Raw genomic sequence first — 21,202 nt, forward strand, 5'->3', positions numbered from 1 at the left:
GCAATCTTTGGGCATGGGCCCACCTAGTATGGAAGCATCTGCAAGTTCCTTCCAGCAGGAACAAGAGAGGACAGTGGGAGGAGGAGTCAGCTCCTCAAGCCAGCAAGGAGGAGGTGAACTGGGCATCAAGCAACAATTCATTGACATAAAGAAGAGGAATGAGCCCATAAAAATACAACTATATAATCATTTGTTGAAAATGGCTCCCACTAACCAGCAAAGACTAATGTCTGCATATGATGTCCATGAAGGCAAAATGATCATGAGCCACTTCATGCCAACCGCGTTGCAGCCACAGTCCCCTGCAGACTACTTGAGGACCAATCTTGAGGTCCTTGCCAAGGACATCCACCCGATGGATCAGATTGAACTACATAAGCAAACGGGTGAGATGGTGTATGCCTCCTTGGCGGATAAGACATTGGTGAACTACAGGCTAGAGAATAGCCTAAACAAAACAACTTCCCAACTTGAATTGGAAAGAGCATCCTCTCAAACAAAGGACAACAGGATCAAAGCCTTAGAAGAGATAATCATAGAAATTGGGCATGATCCCAAGGACATCAAGGCCATACAAGCATTATTGAAATTAAGAGATGCAGATATGGCAGCGTTGAGGAAGATGATCAAAATCCCAGCAACTCTTCATCCTCAAACAGAAGAGGTTGCCCAGCTGAGACATGACCAAGATGCATCAGCTATGCTGGTCGCATTATACAAACAGCTGATCCTGACACAGGAGAAATTGGGAGAATCAGAGGCTGCACAGGCTGCACTGCAAGCAGCATTACAACAAAAAGAAGGAGGACAAACATCTCAGCCTCCTCCAGAGATAATCAACCTGGAGGAACCTCCTAAGACTACTGCACCATCTACATCAACGCCAGCACCAACAACTGAGCAGGCTCCAAGCCTGGATATGCAGAAGCTAAGGAATGAAATCCAAGCCTTGGAAGCCCAAATGAAAGAACTAAATGAGGCCAGGGAGAATTTAGCCAAGTTGAATGAAAAATATGATAAATCCAAGCAGACTGTAGCTGAGAAAGGAAGAGAGATAAAGGCTCTCAAAGAGAGGATAAAGGAGCTGGAGAAGGAGCTCACACTTGACAAAGTGATAGCTGAGCTCAAGACAGTCTTATGGGCCAACATTAGCCAATCCATCACTGATCAATGGAAATACATTGAGACCATTCATGAGCAAATAGAGCTCATAGGGAAAGCACATAGAGAAATCCAGAGAGCAAAGGCATCTCTAGGCAATATGCCTGAGGTTGCCAATAGAATGATTAATGTGCTTGATAACAGAACAAGTGCTCAGCTGGCGACAATGGGAATTACAAGCAGAACCGAGACCATCCAGCTGATAAAGAGGGTCCTGACATTAAAAAGCCTGGTACAGACATTGGAAAGAAGAAGTCAGGACATGCAGACAGAGGTTAATAAGTTTATGGACAGATTTGCAGCATTACAAAACAGAGGTCTTCCTGGCTTACTGAACAGCGTAGGGAGGCTACTTTCACATGAGCATTATGCCAAAAGGGTCAATACATTCTCTACTAATCAGATCACTGAAAGACCCAGTACTTCATAAGAACCAGGACCAGCAACAGGACAAAGTCTCTACAATAGGGTAGAGAACTTATTCTTTATAATGAATGAGATCAAACATTTGTTTGAAGTGCCTCCAAATTTCTATAAATACACAGAGGCAGATGAGACCTTAGAGGCAATTCTGAGACATAAATTGCCCACACAGGAATGGTGGACTAAGACCATACAGATGATATTATAGACAAGAAGCCATTCACCAAATTTTCATCAAAAAATATAAGTTATCATGCACAGGAAAAATTTTATAAATTCAACATGTATGGACAAAAATGGGCTGAGCCAACTCAGCAAAACTATTCGGCCACCAAGGCAGTACTGACAGTCACAGGTGATACGGCCGAGAAAGCTACAGCACGACAGCCATAAAGACATATCATCCAGCATTAAAAACAGAACGTTCAAACCGACTTAGTGGCCTCCAAAGGTCAAAAAGTCTTCTGACAGAATTAAAGGGCATTTATTTTGTATTCAAAGCTGTAATAACTTTCTCATCTGTTGTTCTGTAATAGTTGGTGAACATATTTATTTCTCAGATGACTCAATGCTCCAGATATTTTTGTATCACCATTTGTATGTATTCCCCCCTCGCATAATCTTGCAGGGGTTGTTGTTGATTTCTCTTCCAGAGTTCCTGTGCTGTAAATTTTTAGAGAATTAATACAAAGCTGATGGGATTTCCAAAGCTCTGCATTATCTGAGGCACTGTGGTGTTTTGCTGAATGTTACAGGATTCCTGCGTACTTCATGGTTCAATAAGTTTTCTTAAAAAACTCTTCGTTATGTGTTTTTTTTATCTTTTCATATCTCATTCATGTTCTGTGTTTCACAGTTAATGGCAAGGAAAAAGAATAGTTCTAGGATTTAATCACAAATTACCCTGAACTCAATCTAAGCTATTATAAACGTTTTTCTTCAGTTATAGTAATAAAGGTGTAATTCTTAATTGCTGCACCTCCACACTATATCTTTCACAGTGACTATTGTTTCAGGAATTCAAGTTTGCTCCTGTGCAGTATATCTCTTTCTCACACTCCCAGCTTGGTGGAAAATTCTTAATTTCTTTTCACTGGTTAAACACACTTCACCATCACAATTTCAAGTTTGTTTCATGAAGTATTTAAATGGCCCTGTAGTTTCAGCAACTCAACTCAATATTTTCAAACAACCTGTAGCCACAGACTCCATAGCCCAATGGATTAGAACTATCTGAAGACTTTCACCTTAGGTACAAAAAGATATCCCTCAACCAAAACATAAAACCAAAACCCTGAACTCATAACTAGCCTAAAATCTTCACAAAACAGAGACAAACAGTAAAGAGAGAGCCCTCTCTGATTACAGCTTGGCTAGAAGCTGTAATCCAAAGATTGGTTAGTGGTTACCCTGGCCGTATTCCCTTGGGAGTCAAAGGGAACAACCTGGGTGTTAACATAATTGGCGACTCCACTGGGGATTCCTCAGGATTTTCTAATTTCTGTATATTTCTTAAAGCTGCTTCAGTCAATTTTCATGCTAGCTTTAAGATATACACAGTCACTCCAAAATCTTGTCTGGCCCTTGTAGACACATAAATATTCCAAAAAACATACTCAAAAACAAGTTCAGAAGTTGGCTCCCAAGAAGAATCCGCGATATACAAGGTCAAATCCTGACCCTAATCCACCAACTGTTTTTGAAAATCCTAACACAATCCCTAAGATCATTAGGAAGCAGCAAGGACAGGAAACTCTTGCTGATTTAAGTCCTGAGACAACTTATCCAAATCCTGTTCCAACTCCAATCAAGGTTCTATTTCGATCTACCCTTGATTCCCCCAGTTCACCATCCACGTCTCAAAGCCCTCCTTTCACACCTCCATCCACTGCACATAGTCCCTTGACCAACACTCTAGTTTCTACCGTTCCCACTACCCCTGTTGTACCAGTCATTCATGTCATCCCAGTTATCCCTGTCAACCCTATAAATCCTGCAAATATGGCTAATAGATATGCACCCCTGCAGTTGCCTGCTAATGCTGCAGCTCTACCTCAGGACTACCAATCCAAGATCTCATATTTTGACTCCACTGGCCCTTTCACAGCAATTCAGCATGCCAATAGGATGCAAGACCATTTTGAGAACTATGAAATAGATGATGATAGTGTGAGAATGAGAATCTTTGTTCAGAGCCTGACAGGGGATGTAAGAACTTGGTTTAGATCACTGGCTGTAAATACCATCACAACTCCTGATGAGCTTTATCAAGCCTTTACTAACAGATGGGAGAAAAAGAAAGATCCCTGCACATACTTGGTGAATATGATACAATCAAACGAGGTCCCCAAGAGACCGTTTTGGAGTATTGTGCAAGATTCAACAACGTATATAACGCAATACCACAGAATTTAAGACCTCCTCCTGATTTAGCCTTTTTCAAATTTCCTGATGGTTTTGACCCTGATATGGCATATCAATTGAAGGAAAGAGCCCCTGAAACCCTTGAAGATGCCCAAAAGGTTCCTGTCACCGTAGAGGCTAACCTGATTGCCAAAAGAAACAGGGCAAGATTGGAAAAAAGAAACACCTTCAAAGAAGAACCCTCAACCTTTGATCAAAAACTGGATGCAATACTCACTAGTATGAAGAGATTGGGGGATAGAGTAGAATCAGTGGAGAGAAAGTCATCATGGGAAGCACCACAAAATAACCCTATCAGGAATCCCAATTTTAGGAGAAATCAAAACCCAAACGTTGGCAAGGCCGTTTCTGATCCAGACATAAGACCTCCTTTCCAGGAAAACTATACTGAGACATCCACTTCGAATGAGCAAACAGATGACACCCACATTAACCTGATGGGCCTGAATGATGAGCAACACATTTTACTGAGTCAAGAAGATCATAAGGATGATGACATTCAGCAATTCCAAACCAGGTCAGGTGAGTCATTTGACTTTAAACAAGGATATGACAAAGCTGTTTATGAAGTTCATAAGCAATACAAGCTAAGAAGCAGAACTATAAATGTGACACGGCCTGAAAAGACAAAGGACATTCCATAGCCTAAGAAGGCTATTGTCGCAGAGCCAAGTGACAAAACTGGTCCAATTACAGATGAGGTAACAGTTGAGGAAATAACTGAAATATCTCCCTCAAAACAGCAACCAGTAGACACAACACCCTTCCAACACAACCCAAGTAATACTCCTCAAGAGATGAGTAAGAAGGACAAGCCTCAAGATCAAGAAAAGAAACAAGAAGAAGACTTAGTGAACAAGGAAAAGGCTGTCACCCACAACACCAAGACCCCATCTGAAAGACCCTTTGACTTAGAAGCTGAAATTGGCAAATTGAAGATAGCTATTCCTCTTTCAGAACTAGCCAAGCATGACATTTATAGACAACAAATCAAGAAGTCCCTTCAACTTACTTGTAATAAAGATAATGTCAATGTGTTGGATGACACCCCAGAATTGCTTTTCGGTCCAGAGGTTGATGGAAAGACAGCAGTTACAGGGATCTTACCTTTCTATGTCAGCCTGCATGTTCATGATAAGATACTACACAATGCAATGTTTGACTCAGGTGCCTCTCACAACTTGATGCCTAAATCAGTCATGGAAAGATTGAATCTAGATATTACAAGACCATATAAGGACCTATTCTCATTTGACTCCAGCCAAGTTAAGTGTTTAGGTATCATAAAAGATCTCTGTGTCTCACTCGTCCAATATCCCAATAAGACAATCCTGATGGATGTTGTAGTTGCTGATATCCCACCCAAATATGGGATGCTGTTATCAAGATCATGGGGGGCTAAACTCCAAGGTTCCCTACAATTAGACATGTCGTATGCAACCATCTCAGTCTTTGGTCAACCCAAGAGGTTATATAGAGAGTCACTTATGAAATACATGGTCAGCAGTGAAGAAAAACCTCAAAACTTTCCCATATATGCTGTCCATTCTGATATAGATTCATATATTCTCTTCAATGATAATTCAGGTCTTACAAGCGATGATGAAACCAAGACACTCAAACAAAATCAGGACATTAATGAACAAGCTTCTGCTCTATAAATAAAGCTGATCCAATCAAGTGATGAGACTGTCCTAAAACACAAACTAAATGAAAAACCAGAACTTCAACTCACAATCCCAGATCACAGAGAAGTTATTAAGTCTCCCCTAGAACAAGAGATCCTATGGTTCCTTGAATTTGATGGGTCAGTCAACAAATTAGGGGCAGGAGCTGGAGTTTGGATACATAATGAACTAAATAGTCATGCACAAGGTCGAGCCTATAGACTAAATTTCAGATGCACTAATAACATGGCAGAATATGAAGCTCTTTTACTAGGCCTCAAACTAGTAAAATCCTTACAAGCCACAAAGGTTTCAATCACGGGAGATTCAGACTTAGTTATCCAACAAGTAAAGGGAAATTTTGTCACTAATGACAAAAGATTGAGATCTTATAGGTCTGCTGCTGCTGAAATACTAAATTCCTTCACCGAATTCCAAATCACCAAAATCTCTAGAGACCATAATCTTCATGCTCACAGTTTGGCCACATTTGCAAGTACCTGCAAGCTACCTTTTGAGCCCCACCATTGCTTTACAGCTGAGGTAAAACACAGACCTTCTGTCCCAAACAATGTCAAGGACTGGCAAGTATTTGAAGATGATACACAAATAAATAATTTCTTGACCTTACAACAGGAGTTTGCAGGACTAAATATTGACACTGAAAGAGCAAGTCAATCACAAATACTTGAAGGAGCAAGTCAATCACAAATACCTGATCAACAGAACCACAAGCCAATATCACCCAAAACAGCTAACCAAAGGCTACATCCAACAATTTTCAACAAAGACAACATACAAGAAATTAAACAAACTAGTTGTGAAGAAATAGCTGGTGCTGAAGCTGAAGTGATACAATTGAAAGACAATTTTCTTCCAACAGGCCTAACTCCACTAGAGGATATTTTTGATTCAAATGATGTCCCTAGAAAACCAAAAATGCAGCCCCTTAACTCTGCCATTGAAGAATGCAACATTGGAACCATTGAGAAACCCAAGATAATAAAATTATCTGCATCCCTACCCCCTGATCAGAAGCCCAAATACATTGACCTTTTCAAAGAGTTTCAAGATGTCTTTGCATGGAGTTATGAGGATTTAAAATCCTATGACACCTCTGTTATCCAACACACCATCCCTCTCAAGCCAAATCAAAAGCCATTTAAGCAAAAATTGAGAAGAATAAACCCTATGCTTCTCCCTGCAATTGAGAAAGAGGTACAAAAAATGTTTAAAGCTGGTATCATAGCACCAATCAGGTTTTCTGATTGGATCTCAAATTTGGTGCCCACAAGAAAGAAAACTGGTGAAATAAGACTTTGTGTTGATCTTAGAAACCTAAATCAAGTGTCCCTCAAAGACAACTATCCCTTACCTAAGATGGATCACATTCTCCAAAGAGTGGTAGGGGCCTCAAGGATTTCATTACTTGATGGATTCTCAGGCTTTAATCAGATCCTAGTACACCCTGATGATCAAGACAAAACTGCATTCACAACCCCATGGGGAACTTTCAAATATGTAAAAATGCCTTTTGGATTGAAAAATGCAGGGGCTACATTTCAAAGAGCAATGGATATTGCTTTTGCCAAAGAGATTCATGACTTTCTTGTCATTTATTTAGATGACCTCACACCTTTCTCAAAATCAGACCAAGAACATTTGAAGCATTTGAGACAGATCTTCTTAACATGTAGGAAATATGGAATTTCCTTGAATCCAAAGAAGTCTCTATTTGGTTTGGAAGAAGGTAAGTTGTTAGGACATATCATTTCAAAGGATGGCATCAGAATTGACCCAGACAGGATACAAGCTATCTTACAAATGCCCCACCCAAGAAACATCAAAGAATTGCAAGCCTTCTTGGGAAAGATCAACTTCTTAAGGAGGTTTATCCCAAATTTAGCAGAATTGATCAGATTACTAAATAACATGCTAAAGAAAGATTCAAAAATGAAATGGACAGTAGAAGCAAATCAAGCTTTTGAAGGCATAAAATTGGCCCTTACCCAAATGCCGGTCTTAACAAATCCTCAATTTGACAGAGAATTTATCATTTTCTCTTTTGCCTCCCAGCATACTATTGCTGCTGTTTTGTTACAGAAAGATGACCAAGGAAATGAGAAACCCATTGCTTTCTTTAGTAGAGCTCTTAGAGATGCACCTCTGAAATATCAGATCATGGAAAAACAAGCTTATGCTTTGATCAAGGCCATTAAAGACTTTAGGATTTACATCCTTTATTCCCATGTTATAGCTTATGTGCCAAGCCCCATTGTAAAATACATACTCACTCAAGAAAACTTAGAGGGCAGAAGAGGAAAATGGATAGCCAACATCTTAGAATTTGACATTGAAATAAAACCTACAAAACTAATAAAAGGGCAAGGTTTGGCCAAACTAATGACAGAAGCAAACTTCCAAGCCTTAGACATAAACGAGCTGGACAATGAACCGGAGCTGGCGACTCTAAAGATCAATGCAGCCTTTGAACAATCCCCTTGGTACTCTGATATATGTTATGTGTTACAAAACCTGTGTGCTCCACCAGGATTGTCCAGAACTAAGTGTAGGTTCCTAAAACTGAAAGCTTCAAAATTTTGTGTCATGGATGGCAATTTGCTTTGGAAAAACCATGAGGGTATACTGTTAAACTGCTTGATTGAGAATGAGACTAACAATGTCACCAAAGAATTTCATGCAGGTGACTGTGGTGGACACTTGTATTAGAAGTCCACTGTGGATAAGATACTGAGGGCTGGTTATTATTGGCCCACTGTTTTCTCTGATGTCAAGAAATTCACCACCTCATGCCATAAATGTCAAGTGTTTGAGGGAAAGAGAAAGTTATTGCCACTTCCTTTGAGGCCTATTGCAACAGAGAGACATTTTCAACAATGGGGCTTGGATTTCATTGGGGAAATTCATCCCTCATCTTCAGGCCAACATAGATGGATTCTAACAGCTACAGACTACTTTACTAAATGGATTGAAGCTATTCCATGCAGACAAGCAAATGATTCCACTATCATTCAGTTCCTTGAGACCAATATTCTTTCTAGATTTGGCTGTCCTGATAAGATAATAACAGACAATGTTGTTGCCTTCAGATCTAAGAAGATGGTGAATTTCTGCCACAAATTTCACATTACCTTGGGCCATTCTACTGCATACTATCCCCAAGGAAATGGCCTTGCTGAATCATCAAATAAAAGCCTTGTAAACATCATAAAGAAGGTGTTGGAAGAAAATAAGAAGAATTGGCATAAGAAGCTTGTGAATGCCTTATGGGCAGATAGACTAACAACCAAGAGATCAATTGGGATCAGCCCATATGAGTTATTTTATGGATTAGAAGCCAAATTTCCTTCATCACTAGGGGTCCCTGTTATGAAACTACTTCAAGAAAGTCAAGCTGATCCAAATGATATGCAAAGAAGGATCAATCAAATAATATGCTTGCAGCAAACTAGAGACCAAGTTTACAATAGAGTTCAAGTTTTACAAGAAAAGTTAAAGAAAGCCTTTGACACAAGGACTAAGGCTGAAGATTTCAACATTGGTGATAAAGTCCTCAAGTGGGATTCAAGAAGGGAAGATAAGGGAAAACATGGAAAATTTGATTCCCTTTGGAGAGGACCATTTGCTGTTCAAGCAATACAAGGAAACAATACTTACTTCCTTAAAAGTCTTGATGAAGCTGATTTGGATGAAGGTCCTGTGAATGGCAGGATGTTGAAGCACTATTTTGACTACTATCCATAAGTGCAGCCTGAGTTTCCCTTGTACATAATCAGGTGTATATATTACTTTCTGTTAAAATGTAAAAATGTAGTTTCTCAAGTTTTATAAGTAATCAGCAAAAGGAAAATAAGTTCAGAGATTTACCAAGATGGGAAGAGCACAATTTTGGCATTTCAAAGAGGAATATTCCAAGTTTGGGTAAAAGAACTCATGGACCAAGGCATTCTGACCTGCTGTTCTTGGTCTTTCAAATAGAAAAACCATCCCCATGTGGAGCCACTGTTAGCTACCTATACCAATAGGTTTCATATTTCATGATTGGCAAAGAAAGTTCCAAATATGCTCTGCTTTGGTGACACAAAGATCCCATATTTCCAAAAGAAGACAATGTGTGCACATAAGCTTGATGTTGATTAAATTTTGATGGGTGGTCCAACAGCCTAATCTGGATCATGCCATGTTTCAATTTTTTGTTGTAAAATAGAGAAAGAAGTTTGTCCAAACTGTTTAATCTTGGCATACCAGTAGCTTCGGTAGAGAAGTAAGGTTCCCAACTGCTTAATCTGGGACCTTGGAAGCAATAAGGGTAGTTATAGATAGAAAATCAAAAGAAAAAGCCAAGAGAAAAGAAAAGGAAAATAAGGGTCTGCAAGTCTAAGTGCACCCTCCATGAAGAAACAAAAAATGCTAGGCAAGTAGATGGGTAGGCAGATGGGGTTGCAGAAATGTCATTTCTTTCAAATGAATCTTGCTGGTCTAACACAAAGCAAACATCAGTGCATAGAGAAGCTCCTCTTCTCCATCATGTTGCAGCAAAGCAAAGGAGCATGACTAACTTCCTTTTTCCCCCTTTCACATTCATTACTAACATCCCTTCATCAGTTGTTTTCATGAAAGAAATTAAGGTTTTATGTTGGTTCTTAGTCTTTTAAAAGCCACATTTCTTGTCTAAAATTCTTTTCATTTTGATATACTCCTTAAGCTAAGTTGTTTTCATATAAACTTAGTGATTTCATCCCTCATTTACTTCTTCCATTCATATTAACCCCTAACTTCTTATTATCTAAATCCCCTATGTTACCCTTTCCCTATTATTATAAACACTATGGTGTATAAATCCCAAGCATTCCATAAATATCCCTTCCCCTTGGCATTATAGCCATATGTTCACAGTCAGGGATTAAATTGACATCTGGTCAGTTTAAAAACCCAAACCCTACCCCTCTTCCCCCTTCAGAAGTTATCTAAACCATTAACCCCTTCATTTGCTAAAAAACCTTGTAAAAAACCCCATTTTCACCCCTAACCCGCTTCATTTGCAAAAACATATGAAAAACCCACTTTTTTCATTTTACCCAAAGTTCGGGCGCTATGCGCATTTTTATAAAAAATACATTGAAAACCATATGAATTTGCTGAAGTCCTAAGTCCCCGCCGGGCACACTTTTCAAAGAAAATATTAAAATATTCTCCGCCCGCTGCCGTATTGTCCTGGCACTTCAATGACCCGTCGACCGTCGGATCTGGCCCTTTTCATCCGACGGTTCTCATGCATATCGAAGCGGCCCCGACGTCCGTAAGTTAGCTTCCGATATTTGTCAGAGGGTGACGTCAGGCCTCTGCCACGCGTCACCCCCAAATCGTATTGGAGCGCCCTCTGACAATCCCGCTTCCGTATATAAGGCGGTGCGATATCAAACCGCTTACCGTCTCCGGTTTCCATTAACCCGCCTTGCCAACGTCATTACCGCGTCACTGCTACATCACCACCGCGTCAGCGCCCCCGTCCGCCACTGCTCTAACCTGCCCGCCACTTCACCCTCGTGGACCACTCTTAAGTCGCCACGTCACTTGATGATGTCATGCTGACGTCATCCGACCCTGACCCCACCTGATGACGTCATGTTGACGTCATCCAAAAAGGCGCCAATGTCCCAAAAAATCCATATTTTGGCCAAAAACCGTGTTTTTCGTTACTTTTGCAAAAGAGACTGTTACTTCCCCTGCATGCATTTTACGTCCAAACTGTCGCCAACCTGCAGAAATCGACCCGAGGACCGTTGGCGCGCCAAATCCACCTGCATTATCACCATTGCCAAGCAAATTTACCAGGTATTTATCAAATTTACCTCCCCTGTGCTCGGTTGTGTCCAGAATTGTCTGAAACAAAGCTTAAAAGAGTGAAAAAACACTGAATTCACCGGCAAACCTTCAGTGACCTGGGCCTATTGCTAACTGTTGAGCCAAAATTTACCTGCAGAGCCGTGTTCATCCAAATTTTCACCAAACCTGCAGTCTGTCCGCGCATTCGTGGATTTAGACCCCGAAACTATAATAATTCACCGTGGAGACACTTGAATCAGTCCTGATATTGGTTTTATAGTCCTCTGTGCAGTATTTCAATTGCTGCTGCTACAATTTACCCTCTGTTCCTTGCAATTCACCTCTCTATTGCAAAAATACCCCTTTGGTATTGTTCTGTTCATTAACACCAGTTCACATACAAACAGAGCCCTAAAGTAACCATGGATGCACCAGTAGCTCCTGTAGCCTTGAACATTGCCCCATTAAATGCCCCTCAGAGAGAATTGGAATGGCAACCATTAGCAGACCTGGATTATCAGATATCAGAAGAAATGCTAATGCACAGCAAGTACCACATCCACTTGCTAAATGAATTAAAGATTAAACATGAGTGTGGAACAGATGTATTGGGCATTTGGGATTCTTTCCTCCCTATCTTCAAGCTCCCTCAGGTCAACCAGTTCCCTGACCTAATCCACCTATGTGCTGACTACTATGACGCCACTCAGAGGGCTGTGATTGACCCTTCAGGCTCAGTTGTTTTCTATGTCACCCCTGAAGCCATCAGAGAGATGCTGCACTTCAAAACTGAGAAGAAATTAGTTCCTCTATCTCTAATTGATCTGATAAAGCAAGGAGCTAAATTGACAGATGCTCAGATCACCAAACTAAATCAATTGTACATTGGCTCTGACACCGTGAAGTACCCTCTCATTTCTCATGTTTACCTCAACCAATTGGGCAGGGACCTTGTAGACATGATCAGTCCCATTCTAGGCTATAATTCAATTGAGTTTGTTGATGAAACTGTGTTGTTGATGATGCTCATGTTTGCCCCTGGCAAGTCCCCAGTCTGTTATGACTATGCCACCTATATATCTGATAAAATACATGAGCAGTTGATGAACTTGGCAAGAGAAAGGGTGTTCAGATACACCTCCTACATCTACCACTTAATTTTGTATTATCAACATGAGAAATTTCACTTTGCTATGAAGAGAGTGGATGCACAAGGAAATCCAAGGTCAGTGGTTTATTGGTCCTCTGCCTTCCACTACAGATCTTGTTCTCCATACACTTATTGTGAGTTTATAGACCTCTTCATCCACCCAGCCATGTCTTTGCTTATGAGCTCACCTCCTCCAAGACTAACTGATGAGATGTAGAGAGTCCTTCAGTTATCTAAGGTATACAACATTGGGGATTGGTACTATTACCAAAACCACACAGTTATCAGGATATATGGGTGTGAGTTGCCCCCATACCGATTGCCCAAATATGTGCCCATGAGATTGTTTGCCCTTGAATACTTCAGGCAATTTGGGAATGCTGATGTGCTACATTTTTCAGGCAAAGGCAAGAAAGCATAGCTCAAAGTAAGAAACCAATTAGGCCACTTCATTTACAACAAAAGAGAGGAAGGTTGGCAAGAAGCAAACATAATGCTAGAATCCCTTGGCCTACAGACCAGTTTCCTTTGGAAACCTTATGACCCCAATCACTTCATAACTTTAAGAAGGGTCAAATATAGGTTGTCCGGTTATGACCATGTAAGGTTTCCTCACATATAAAAGTATGCATATCAAATAAAGTGGAGTAGAGGAACCTTAGAGGAGGCTGCTACACAAGAAGAATTAAATCAAAGAGCGGTTAAAAATCTCCAAAAGATGGCTGACTTGGAGCTTTGTTCACAGGTATTTTCTCTTCCAAGCACTCAAGTGGGAGCAGCTGCCTCATCCTCCATAGCACATCAACAAGCAGCCAAAGCTACTGATCAAATCTCTAGCAAAGGCAAAGAGAAAGAGATGGAGCCAGAGCAGCCACCTCATGAAGAGGTGCAGCATGAACAGGTACAGCAGCAGGAAATGCAGCAACAGCAATAGGTACAGCAGCAACAAGAGGGGCAGCAAGAAAAGGATAAATCAGGGCAGCAAGCAAATACATCACAGGCCCCAATTTCCACTGAGCAGCAGCCACAACAAATTGTGCCTCCTAGGCAGGAGACAACAGTAGAGGCCTCAGTCCTCCAAACCCCACAGAAAGAAGACATAAGTAGAAAGAGGGACAGAGAGACTCCCTTCACAACATCAACAACTCAAGGGGAGAAAAGACACAGAATGAATCCCCTCTCAGAAGAAGAAATGCCTATAGGGCAATCTTTGGGCATGGGCCCACCTAGTATGGAAGCATCTGCAAGTTCCTTCCAGCAGGAACAAGAGAGGACAGTGGGAGGAGAAGTCAGCTCCTCAAGCCAGCAAGGAGGAGGTGAACTGGGCATCAAGCAACAATTCATTGACATAAAGAAGAGGAATGAGCCCATAAAAATACAGCTATATAATCATTTGTTGAAAATGGATCCCACTAACCAGCAAAGACTAATGTCTGCATATGATGTCCATGAAGGAAAAATGATCATGAGCCACTTCATGCCAACCGCGTTGCAGCCACAGTCCCCTGCAGACTACTTGAGGACCAATCTTGAGGTCCTTGCCAAGGACATCCACCCGATGGATCAGATTGAACTACATAAGCAAACGGGTGAGATGGTGTATGCCTCCTTGGCGGATAAGACATTGGTGAACTACAGGCTAGAAAATAGCCTAAACAACACAACTGCCCAACTTGAGTTGGAAAGAGCATCCTCTCAAGCAAAGGACAACAGGATCAAAGCCTTAGAAGAGATAATCATAGAAATTGGGCATGATCCCAAGGACATCAAGGCCATACAAGCATTATTGAAATTAAGAGATGCAGATATGGCAGCATTGAGGAAGATGATCAAAATCCCAGCAACTCTTCATCCTCAAACAGAAGAGGTTGCCCAGCTGAGACATGACCAAGATGCATCAGCTATGCTGGTCTCATTATACAAACAGCTGATCCTGACACAGGAGAAATTGGGAGAATCAGAGGCTGCACAGGCTGCACTGCAGGCAGCATTACAACAAAAAGAAGGAGGACAAACATCTCAGCCTCCTCCAGAGATAATCAACCTGGAGGAACCTCCTAAGACTACTGCACCATCTACATCAACGCCAGCACCAACAACTGAGCAGGCTCCAAGCCTGGATATGCAGAAGCTAAGGAGTGAAATCCAAGCCCTGGAAGCCCAAATGACAGAACTAAATGAGGCCAGGGAGAATTTAGCCAAGTTGAATGAAAAATATGATAAATCCAAGCAGACTGTAGCTGAGAAAGGAAGAGAGATAAAGGCTCTCAAAGAGAGGATAAAGGAGCTGGAGAAGGAGCTCACACTTGACAAAGTGATAGCTGAGCTCAAGACAGTCTTATGGGCCAACATTGGCCAATCCATCACTGATCAATGGCAATACATTGAGACCATTCATGAGCAAATAGAGCTCATAGGGAAAGCACATAGAGAAATCCAGAGAGCAAAGGCATCTCTAGGCAATATGCCTGAGGTTGCCAATAGAATGATTAATGTGCTTAATAACAGAACAAGTGCTCAGCTGGCGACAATGGGAATTACAAGCAGAACCGAGACCATCCAGCTGATAAAGAGGGTCCTGACATTAAAAAGCCTGGTACAGACATTGGAAAGAAGAAGCCAGGACATGCAGACAGAGGTTAATAAGTTTATGGACAGATTTGCAGCATTACAAAACAGAGGTCTTCCTGGCTTACTGAACAACGCAGGGAGGCTACTTTCACATGAGCATTATGCCAAAAGGGTCAATACATTCGCTACTAATCAGATCACTGAAAGACCCAGTACTTCAGAAGAACCAGGACCAGCAACAGGACAAAGTCTCTACAACAGGGTAGAGAACTTATTCTTTATAATGAATGAGATCAAACATTTGTTTGAAGTGCCTCCAAATTTCTATAAATACACAGAGGCAGATGAGACCTTAGAGGCAATTCTGAGACATCAATTGCCCACACAGGAATGGTGGACTAAGACCATACAGATGATATTATAGACAAGAAGCCATTCACCAAGTTTTCATCAAAAAATATAAGTTATCATGCACAGGAAAAATTTGATAAATTCAGCATGTATGGAGAAAAATGGGCTGAGCCAACTCAGCAAAACTATTCGGCCACCAAGGCAGTACTGACAGTCACAGGTGACAGGGCCGAGAAAGCTACAGCACGACAGCCATAAAGACATATCATCCAGCATTAAAAACAGAACGTTCAAACCGACTCAGTGGCCTCCAAAGGTCAAAAAGTCTTCTGACAGAATTAAAGGGCATTTATTTTGTATTCAAAGCTGTAATAACTTTCTCATCTGCTGTTCTGTAATAGTTGGTGAACATATTTATTTCTCAGATGACTCAATGCTTCAGATATTTTTGTATCACCATTTGTATATATTCCCCCCTCGCATAAGCTTGCAGGGGTTGTTGTTGATTTCTCTTCCAGAGTTCCTGTGCTGTAAATTTTCAGAGAATTAATACAAAGCTGATGGAATTTCCAAAGCTCTGCGTTATCTGAGGCATTGTGGTGTTTTGCTGAATGTTACAGGATTCCTGCGTACTTCATGGTTCAATAAGTTTTCTTAAAAAACTCTTCGTTATGTGTTTTTTTTATCTTTTCATATCTCATTCATGTTCTGTGTTTCACAGTTAATGGCAAGGAAAAAGAATAGTTCTAGGATTTAATCACAAATTACCCTGAACTCAATCTAAGCTATTATAAACGTTTTCCTTTAGTTATAGTAATAAAGGTGTAATTATTAATTGTTGCACCTCACACTATATCTTTCACAGTGACTATTGTTTCAGGAATTCAAGTTTGCTCCTGTGCAGTATATCTCTTTCTCACACTCCCAGCTTGGTGGAAAATTCTTAATTGCTTTTCACTGGTTAAACACACTTCACCATCACAATTTCAAGTTTGTTTCATGAAGTATTTAAATGGCCCTGTAGTTTCAGCAACTCAACTCAATATTTTCAAACAACCTGTAGCCACAGACTCCATAGCCCAATGGATTAGAACTAACTGAAGACTTTCACCTTAGGTACAGAAAGATATCCCTCAACCAAAACATAAAACCAAAACCCTGAAATCATAACTAGCCTAAAATCTTCACAAAACAGAGACAAACAGTAAAGAGAGAGCCCTCTCTGATTACAGCTTGGCTAGAAGCTGTAATCCAAAGATTGGTTAGTGGTTACCCCGGCCGTATTCCCTTGGGAGTCAAAGGGAACAACCTGGGTGTTAACACTCCTCAATTCCTCAGAATATAGGAATTTCTTGTCCTCAAGAGTGTTTGAACTTTGGGAAGCCTGGAAGCCCATGACTAAGTGTATTTACTGGGACTTTATTGGCAATAGGAGGGGATCAGATCTCACCTTCCATCCTATTTAGATTTTGGAGAATGCAATAACAATGCATTAGAACTCACAAGATTTTAGCCAAGGGAACTCAACAAGAAGGGTGTTTTTCTGTGGCATGGTTTTTGGGATACTGATCAAAGGACATGGACAGAGTAGAGAACCCTTGCCTATTCTAAGAGTTTGTTTTCTTCCAATAGAATGATTATCAGAGAATTACATGCTACTATTGATGTCGAGGATCTGTCCAAAATGATCTTTCTAGAAGGGCAATTGGAGAGATTACGGATGATCTCTCTTTTTTTTAAATTTGAAAAATACTTCTTATATTTACAAAAATAGATATGTCAAGAGAAAACAAAAAATAGAAAGGTACATAAAATGGTATTTACATTACAGAATATAAATGTACCTTTTTGGCAGACTCACACTTCAACATCACTGATTGTTTTTAGTGAAGATAAGTACTTGTCTGCTCCTAGTGCAGTCTCTGAAAGAATGGCCTGTTGTAATATCTTGTCCCTCAAAAGCATATCTGTTATCTCCCTCCTGATTTACTGTGCAACCATCTTGACTCTCCTTGGATGAGCCATGCATATAATCTGATTTTGTTTTGGGAATTTGCTAAATTTGGGTCCATGGGAGTACAGGTAATTCCGATTTGGGGTTCTGTTAAATTTGGGTCCAATGGAGTATTCGAAATGTTTGAGAGTACACAAGTTTAAAGAATGTATTGTTTTTGTCGTCTAGGCATCAACCACGAGTGTGTGGAGGCACTGCTGGGTTGCAGGAAATGACTATAGACTTGTTTGATGAGCTAGGAGTTGCACCATGTTTCGAATCAATAGTGAACGACGTGTCGATATTATCTAATATTTTTTCATCTATTACACCTGTTAATGTGGGTGCCTACTATAATCAGATATTTTTAGAAGATATAAACAAGAGGCAATCTATTTTCATGTTTACTATACTCGATTTTTCAGGGGAAAGTACCAACCTGGAAGCAAAATTGATTTTCATGCACTCATTTAAAACCAACTGGCAAATTTTGCAAGTATTGTGAGCCACGAGCCTGTTCTTTTCAACTGCTCAGTAGTAGACAATATTCTATATGGACTGAAAGGCAGAGCCAACACTGTTGACATTGAAAATGTTGCCGTTAAATCTCGTTTGATTTGAACTAGAAACATGCGACTTGTATTGTCAAATTGAGAGTACAATTAGTTGCTTCATTTGACTATTTCAATGAATATGGAATTCTCCTAAATTTGAAACATTGTCCACTTCTGACTCAACAAATACAGAGAATGGCCAATGCCCATGAGTTTGTATCAAATTTTCTGGAAGGGTACAATACACTTGTTGGACAACATGGTGTGAAGTTGTCAGGGGGTCAAAAACAGCGGATTGGAATAGCAAGGGAATTATTGAGGAATCCTCGTTTACTTCTTTTGGATGAAGCTACAAGTGCTTTGGATGCAAAGAGTCAATACCTGGTTCAGGTGATACCATGACCCAAACCATGATATCCTCTTTGTTCTTCTATTACTCTTGATTTTTCGTGTGATCTTATTTTCTTCCTTAACAATGCCCTTGCTTGTATTTAATTAGGATGCCATGGACCAATTGATAAAAGGACAAACGGTTTTAGTTATAGCACATAGACTTTCAGCAGTCTAAAGTGCAACTACCATGGCAGTTGTGTCAGGCGGTCAGATAGTTGAAAGTGGTACTCATGAGGAATTGTTGAAAAAGAATGGTATCTATGCATCTCTAATTCAAAGGCAACTGCAAGGATCCAAAACTAAAATTTAAGTTTTCTTAGCCCGAACGAACATGGAGCAAACTACCTGAGTTGCGTTTCATAAATCCATACTACATTGATGGCTAATTACATCTAGTCTGAATCTCTGATACCAGAGTCACTCACACAGAAATTTGACGATTAACAATTGTTAGATGATCCTTGCTTATAATTTTATGGAAGGAAATCTTGTTGAGTATTTCATGTGTTTGTGGTTGTCTCCTGGACTTATTGCAAATCCTGCTTAGTATTTATTTTATACTTCTTAAAGAAGATAATGCTCTTAAAAATCATGGGAAACATAAAGTTACCAAAATATCTGAGGAAAAAGTTACCAAAACTTGTTTACAGTGCCACCCAGTGAAAGGCTGATGGAATCAAGGGTAAGAGAAAGTATCACGAGAGAATAACTATCTTGGCTGAAGAGCATGTTGCTAATTGCTTTTAAATTGTTGAATTCATTACAATGTAGTCACTGAAACTAACAGTAAAGTAGTCTGAAATCCTCTAAAAGCGTGTTATTGACAAGGATTCACTCTGAATATCCAAGTAAAATAAATGGATGAACACTTCGTGGAATAACAACATGATAAACCAAGGCATTTTTGTGTAGCTATAATCCCAAAGATGACTAACACAATGATTCGAACAAAACCCTCCAAACTTCCATGCCTTAACTTCTTGATATCATTAAATTGTTTAATCGTCCAGTCATGTAACATACTCTGTAAAAGTACTACTTTTTACATAAAACAAGATAATCATAATAGAGTAGTTATTCCCCTATTCCTTCTGCCTGCCACCAATAATAATCCATCAGTGATGGAAAGAAAAACCATCTGGAACTTCATTGTGGAGGTTCCAGAAAGATTGCATAAGCATCATTACCTTGTATGCAGTATTTTGCCTTCCTTCCGTTCTATGGTATAAAGATCAAAGAACTTGTCCTCCACTTATCACCAGGCGTTCTATTGCACACACAAGGCAAGATTAAAAAATAATAATTGTGCCCACGGGGCTTTGGATTGACGGTGAATGGGTGCGCTGTTAAGGCACTCCTTGCGATAGGTCACTGGTTCAAATCCCCCGTGGGTGCGTAGGTTAGTCTTAACAAGCAAAAAAAAAAAAAAAATTGTGCATATTGCAAAAAAACCATCAATATCATTTCCCACAACTTTGGTGAAAATTTGATTATCTCTTACAATATGCCAAAGAAATATGTTACATGCACAACCTTGAAATGAAACTGAGGTTACCCCAATGGAAGTCCTTATGCCACACCTTGCGATGCAAACTGCATGCATGACGCACTCTAAAACCATTAGCCCCGACGAACCAATAAACAAATCCATAACATTTTTTACTTGGTAGCAAAAGCCCAAATTGATTGACTTCCTCCACTTACAAATCTGATCTCGTAAGCTTGCTCATCAACATTATGAACTATTGAACACTCGAAGACAGTTTTTCCTACTCCCAGTGCTGATAATATCTGGCCTTGAAGAGTTTAATCAGAATGATGTCCATTTATACCTCAGGAATCAACACCCTGCCAAAATGCATGCCAATTTCTCCCATAAATGTCTATGTTGGTAATATCAACAAAATAACCCGCCAGCACCTAGTTCACCTTGTCGCAGCTCCTTTCTCCGCTACTCTTCTAAAGGATCTGGACTCTAAATAATCCGCCGCATTCGCCTAAAACCAAAAGCATATCTGATTATCCATGTAGCTACACAGTATGTTCATGATCTGCATATTGATCCAATAGCAATTTCCTTAATAATGCTAACAAATGACACAGCCATTAACAATTAAAGCATCGTACCTATCATGATCATGTCGAGCTAGATATGTTGGCATAAACTCTTTTGATTTTGGCAATGGAGCCTCCCTAAACCATTAATGCCTGAGGGCTTCTTCTGATGTTATTCGCTGCACTTCATTGAACCACAATCAGCTTCAAAACAACATAATACCAAGCACTATTTAGTATTTATAACTAGGATCCCCAGAAGCAGTTAAGTAAATCAAAATAGAACAGAAAAAAACATGTAAAACAAAAATTATATGGGTTTCCAGAACGAGTCTATTGGAGGAATGCCACCATTGAAATCAAACTCCCAATAATTTTGAAAGGTATGTTTCAGAGATTTTCGAGAAAGCAATTAAATATTAACTAAATTTTTTGAGCTTGATGAAGTTTAGGGAAAATCCATATCAAGATAACTATGTCAGGGTCCAGAGGAAGAGGTGAACCTGTAAAGACTAAGCACTATGTTAAAGCCTCACGTAGTTGGAATACGTAGTTGGAATACTTAAGGATCACTAACACTGCGTCTCGTGGTTAGCCATGTGCAAAAAATGTC

At 40.0% G+C, this 21,202-nt stretch overlaps 1 pseudogene; it reads left to right on the plus strand.

Moving 5' to 3' along the window:
- Positions 1–17,664: 17,664 nt before the first annotated feature.
- On the plus strand, positions 17,665–18,844 carry LOC149165047 (ABC transporter B family member 25-like; annotated as a pseudogene).
- Positions 18,845–21,202: the final 2,358 nt, after the last annotated feature.

The sequence above is a fragment of the Pinus tabuliformis genome, chromosome 5_1 (assembly GCF_031772625.1).
Source record: "Pinus tabuliformis cultivar Carrire ecotype Pingquan chromosome 5_1, CPIR1, whole genome shotgun sequence".
Classification (NCBI taxonomy): Eukaryota; Viridiplantae; Streptophyta; class Pinopsida; order Pinales; family Pinaceae; genus Pinus; species Pinus tabuliformis.